Here is a 6,866-nt window from a genome sequence, read left to right as displayed (position 1 = left end):
CAGGGGTTTTCGGCTAAAATAAATTTGCTTAGTTTTTCCTGGCAGTAGACAGTCGAAACCTTGCAAACCACGTGATTCCTCGATTATACTCGAACTGTATTTCTCGACTTTATGAAATATTGTGTAGAAAATAATTGAAAGAATTTCATACTCTTCTAGTTGAAATAAAAGCTTTTTGTGCGCATGATTTTGATGATTTCTGCTTAACGTCATCATTAAGCTATGATTAACCATGTATCAGTAGGTCTGCTTCAGAGGCACGTTCTCCTCCATTTAGGAAATTTGTACCAAGTAGGTAACAGGCTAAAAAATGTCTAAGAAAATGTTGAAGAAGTAGGGTGACAATGGGTATTATCGGCAGGTTTCTCTTCGTCATGGAGGGTTTTTGTCAACCAAATTGCCTGTAACTTGGCCATATTCAGATTCAGCTTAGTTGGGAAGGATTTGAGACCAACTCTGAGTTCAACAGGTTTAAAAAAAAAACAAAACCAAAGAGAAAAAAACGGCCGAGAATAGGTAATTTCCCCTATTTTATGACAATTTTGATAAAATCAATCAAAGTTTGATTACATACCAAAATTATTTTTTTGCGATACTTTTTTTCACGTATTGTAGATTAGGTTTTTAAGTCGTTTAAAACATTATTCGTAAAAATTGTGATTTAAAATATGTTCAACCTAAATTTAAGGCCTAATCGTTGACTCAAGCATCTGGACAATTGAAACATGTCACCCGGATAATCTCTATCAAACAAGAAATCACTCGTAGTTCTGAATCCAATGCTCATCTACATCATTTGGTTTTTGAGATTCCTGAGTGAAACTTCTGAAACTGTGTAAGAATCTGGATTTATAGTAAGTCAAGTGCTAAACCTAGGTTTGAGTTTACATTCTGCAGGCGCTACACATCATTTTGAAAATTCCCGATCATAAACGAAATTCCCGACTTATTCCCGCATATTTCCCGATGGATTTCAATTCCCGACTTTTTCCCGCATTTCCCGAATTTCCCGAGTCTGTGGCCACCCTGTATTTGGGACAATTGGTACTATCCTGGTTCCAGATGTCCCGCCGTAAGTGGTAAAATGTAAAATTGAACCAAACTCATGCATTCGGTGCATCAAATCACGGCCTTTTCGATTACCTGATGAACGGTTAGACGGCTAGCGTCTAAAGTTACTACACAAAATTCTGATGTGACTGGTTGCGCCCTCGCGCTCTGTAATGTGGTTGAAATTTGATAAGGATTTAGTTTGGGAAATTTCACTTGCTTGCATTTTTTTTGTTCAATTTTACATGGATCTTGTAATCAGCGATAATAAAATAAGTGTACAGAAAAAACTTTGTCGACGACCCCAAAGTGATCTGTGGTTGTGAAAAAGGTTATATCTTAGCTTGTAATCATCGTCTTCATATTGATTGGCCTCCAATGACAGTGAAGGTGGTCAAGCAGTCAACTGAGAGCTCTGATATTTTTAAGCTCTGCCTATACGTTGAACATAACGTCGGAATATGCGTCATCAATAAGTTTTTCTATTCGATAATGGCTTTGATAAAATTCTTGCTTTTCTCAATAAAGTATTCTCAGGATTCAGGAACACTTCGGCGTACGTCGACATCATGAGTACATATTCGACGAGAAAGGCTCTATCACCACTAGGTGGATTAATCAGGGTTTTTTCACTTTTGGGATTGATTTTGCCCAATGTGCAGCGGCTGAGTATGAAATGCTGTATCGCGTCAGCTATGTGTCAAGAAAATGCTAACAAGGCTTACTTGAACTGAGAGAATTTTCAGTATGGCAATCATTTCAAGCGCAATTGTACAGTGATTCTTGTATCACATGTGTGGCCTAAATATAAGGAGGCAGCCCCCTCAGCGCGATGTAGGCAGCACAGCCCCAGTATAGGAGATACGCTGACCCAAAACTGGAAAACGCGAATTCCAGTCGGTGGATCCCATCGCCAACACTTCATTCAAGTACTACATCTACTACAGCGGCGGCAACAAGGCAGCACGCCCAAGTAACAATTTCATTGTTGATTAGTTTTGTTTGATTTTTATTAGGGTTTTATTACAGCAATAATTAAAACTAACAGTTTTGTGGCTACTTTTATGAAAACCATGATGAAATGTTTTATAGTATACTTGAAGATATCCAGATTTTAAGAGTAAACAAAACTCTCAGATATGTAAACCTTACGGCATTCATTATTACCACAATAAAACTTTTCAAACTCTCAACAGATGGCAATCCGTTCGATTAGTAACGACATCTGTTAGTAGAAAAGCAGAAACTACAACATTGAAAGGTTTATTGCGGTCATCATAAAAGTAAACTTGCTTTCGTTTTATTTTCGCTAATTATGGTCGTCGTTATATCGAAGAATTGACAGACGGGAATGAAAAATAGTTAATTTTGCTCAAATAAGCAATGAATGTATAGTTTTCCGCCATTTCCATAACATGCTCGCAAAAATAAACTCTCTCAGCTGAGTTTTCTTGTGATTCGAGATAGTTTTCCCAAATTAAAAAAATGATTTATTTTATTCCAAGATGTTAATATTGACCATTTTCGAGGCGCATTAATTTTATGCTTCTGCAATCCCAATATTCACGGTAAAATTGAATGCGCATAAGCCTACCACCACAATAACTACTAAAATATTACTTTGCAATGATTGCTTCCCACTTACGAATGATGTATCCTCCTGAACTGTACGTGCCATTGAAGAAGCTTCTCTGCATCTTGAGCTGTCATAGTTTTTGTTAAAAAAACAACAACAATCATCATAACCTCTTTTCGCGAATGGAAAATTTTTCAATTAGGGTTTAAAACAGTTTTATTGCTACTCTTATTGTGGTTTGCAAAACCTCTCCGACAGTGGTCCACTTAGCCGGAAGATGCTCTAAAAGAAGTTATCAAGAGGTTTTGATGTATTAATCAGTTTTATTGCTAGTTTTATAAAATTGGTCATGAAGATCTCTTATAGAGCCGAACAAAACTTAAAATGTTACTTGGGTGTGGAATTGGCTCCATGGTGAACGAGAAGCAGAAGAAGCGAGTTATTCGGTGGAAGCCGATAAGCGACCGAATTTGTGTGTTGAGGATGATAGACAAATTTTTCAACTTCTAATTGAGTCGAGTCAAATACGAGACACTGAAGACGACCTTACTGTTCAGGTCGAAATACGTATATGTCAAAGAATGCAAATTCGTAGTGTAATCAAAAGTTACAGTGCTTTACTCGATTTTCTTTATACTTACAGGTATTCCACCAACACGCCCAGGTTCATCACTATAATCAGCAGTACCACACGTAAGAAAACACACCTGGCGACACCCGAGTGATGACACTTGCTCCCAGATAGACCACGTGCTTGTCGACGGGTGACATTTTTCATACGTCATATATTTGAGATCCTACAGAGGCCCGAACATTGACTCGGATCATTATCTTGTAGCCGCAAAAATCCGGACGCGATTATCCAACGTCACGAGTTCAAGAAACAACAGAACGATGCGTTTCAATATCCATCGCTTGCCAGATAAAGGGGTTGCTGCACAGTAACATCAGATCTAGAGATGTCATCAGTTTATGGGGTTTTATCCATGAAGCAGTGTACACTCAAACCTCCATTTAGGTAGGATCCATTTAGGTAAAATCTATTTAGGTCCCTCCATTTAGGTAACGTTACCTAAATAGAATTTGGTTGTGTTCAGAACAGTTGGAGTACTTGAGATTAATGACGTCATACCCGACATTTACCTATCATTCACCTGTTTTTATTTTGGCCACCAAACCCAACATAGACCCAACAGTTGTTCGATGTTGGTCCAACAGTGACCCAACATACGATAAAAATTTACCCGACTTTGACCCGACATTCAACAATTTTTCAGTCTGGCGGAATTTTGCAGGGTTTTTTGTGCTCCGTGCCCAGCTAGTCATTTGCATGACAATTCTCACCTGAGACCCTCCAAAACCCCCGAAAACGCCCCTGAAGCCCCTCCCCTCCAGAAACTCCCTTGAAAGTTCTCTGAAACTCCGCATGACCATCTTTAAATCTCCTATTCGAGTCACTCTCCCTAGTTAAACTTCTTTGCAACCTTGTACTCCATTTAGGTAATAAACTGAATCCATTTAGGTAATGAATCCATTTAGGTAAAAATTCTATTTAGGCAGTCCCGACTCATTACCTAAATGGAGGTTTTGGTGTAACAACAACAACGCAAGATGTGATCGGTACCGCTCAGCGACGCCAACGTAATGGCTAGTTCGACGAGGAATGCCAACGAGTGACGAATGAAAAGATTGCCACCAGAAGTCGAATGCTAATGGCAGGTACCAAGCTCAACAGTGAGTGGTACAGGGTAGCAAAAACAGCAGTGAAACGAATCCACCGTAATAAAAAAAAACGGCAGCATGAAGAGAGTGTGATTGCTGAAGCGCAGGAAAGTATGGACAGGAACGATATGCGAAGGTTTTATGCAACTGTCAATGGTGCGCGGCACAAGACTGCACCAGTGCTCGCCATGTCCAATGACCGAGAGAGAAATTTCTTGGCAGATAAAACAATGCTAGCAGCCAGGTGGAAGGAGCACTTCGAAGATTTGTTGAATGTGCAGTGAAGTAGCACCTAGGTTCAGGATTACCATAATGGGTGACGGTTAAGTTGGAAACTGGAAGAACATTGCCCAAGACCGACGCAGATGGTGTTCTACTAAACGCTCGGCGTTGAAGTAAAAGCACTTTGTTGTCATCAAGGTATGTCGTAGCTTGCTTCAGAAACATCCTATCGAAATGCAATGTATGCAATGTATGTATGCATATATATTTTCCCTAAAACTTTATCAAAGGATGTACTGTAAACCGGGGACAAATTGATCTCCGGGTCGAAATTGATCAGACGTATTTCAGTTAAATCAACCATACCTTGAAGAGTTTCTTTTCAAGTATCATGCTGTTGGAATCCGATACTAAACGTTATTCGTAAGGAAGATATCTAAAGGATTTTTTTGGTTTACGGTACTAGGGTAGCGTTGATAGCTAAGGCAACAGTAGAAATCAACTTACATTCACCTCGTGGAGAGTTGCCTTTATAACGTTTGCATGAAAAAAATGGCCTTTTTTGGAACTGAGCTAGAAAAATGTATAAGCTAAATTTAAACAAGTTGTTATATTTGTTTGCAAACAGCATATATTGGTTATGCTAGAAAAAATCATACAGGCAGTTTTATTAAAGTTAGTGAGGATGTTGGTTACAGTAGTAAAACATAAACATGTTGGCATATTTTTAGATATTTTCCTTTCTGAGCAATTTTTCTATGAAAACTATTGCACATTTAGTTGCGTACAATCCTAATTTCAATTCTTTTTTTTAATTAGCACTTCAAAATCATTGAGAAACTTGTGAAAAATAAATATCGCATGTTACCCGAAGTTTAACAAAACCAGCAAATTTCGACTTATAACTATATCATGCTCATCGTTGTTCTAGATTCATGTAAAACAGAAAATCATCATCATCGCTATGATATTTCCGAATGAACTAAGATATTTTTTGTGAAAAGTTGGTGCAATTGATGCAAAGTTTACCAAACTTTTCAAGAAAATTGTGTTACTCAAAAAATATATAATTTAAATGTGTTTTCTTAAGAGGGTTAACTGGTCGGGGTTCTGCTAAACCGAACCAAAGACCATTTTTTGAAAAATTGAGTTTTATTAACCATTGGGTGAAGAAAATGATGATCTTCCTTCCATGTAAAAATCCAGTAATTCTGACAGCTCTTCGCGGAGTAAATTCAAAGTTTCTGTTTGGCAGAACTTACAAAATATTATTTTACATCCAACCAGAGTGAACTGTAAACCATTCGATAGAATCAGCGAAATATTTTAGTTTTGGTCCAGGTGATAAACATTTCAAGTTCTCCTCATCGCCGTCAGATTTCTAACTGCTAACCGTCTTATACTAACAAAATGTGAGAGAAATGAACACGTTATTAGAAATATGGGTGTTGGAGGAATCAATTATGTTTCGATGGCGCTGATCGCCATTTTTCCAAATCACATTCAGCCAGACCGAACCAAGTCCACAGCATTTTAGAATCAGTTTATTCTCAAGAAAACAAAAACCAACTGGTTTTTAATACAAGCGTTATGTCGATACACCTCATACTGGTAATTTAACACAGGAGCCGTCATTGAACAACAAGGCTAATTAGAATAATAAAGCTTGAAAAAAAATCAAACACTTGGTTCACTTTGGCTGATAGAAAAATTGCGTTTTCACGAAAACCATCCTTGAGAAGAATGTTTAGAACTTGATTCAGACTTAACGACAGACCTTCAGCAAGGTAATATGACCTAGAGGTAACGCGCTTGGTCATCACTCAGATGATCCAAGTTCGAATCACTTTCATATTTTTGAAAACTTTTTTTGTACTTGGTGCACTTTGGCAGAACATTTTCATGGTTTTCTTCGACCAGCATAAATTTGAAGTACACAAATTGCTCCACATTCACATCTCAGGACCTCAGGGCATGCAAGGACATCATTTGACATAATCACTCTTGCTCTGTGTCTCCACATGCACCGCTTATGAAAAAAAGCATGGGTGGGAAGGACTGAGCTGGGAGGGCTTCCGCCGTTCATATTTCAAACTATTTTGAGACCTTTGTGCTATCATACTATACGCGTCCTCTTTGATTCATGTAAAGGATTGTGAGTGATATCGAATTCAACTTGATAGACGATGAAAAATCAAGATTATTTGCACAATCCAACTGGTTTTCTCTGAAATAAAAAAACACATTCAGCCAAACTGAACTATAAACCACTTTCTAATGTTTTTGATCAGCCAGA

Source organism: Aedes albopictus, chromosome 3 (assembly GCF_035046485.1).
Source record: "Aedes albopictus strain Foshan chromosome 3, AalbF5, whole genome shotgun sequence".
Taxonomy (NCBI): domain Eukaryota; kingdom Metazoa; phylum Arthropoda; class Insecta; order Diptera; family Culicidae; genus Aedes; species Aedes albopictus.
Note: the sequence above shows the minus strand (reverse complement) of the source record.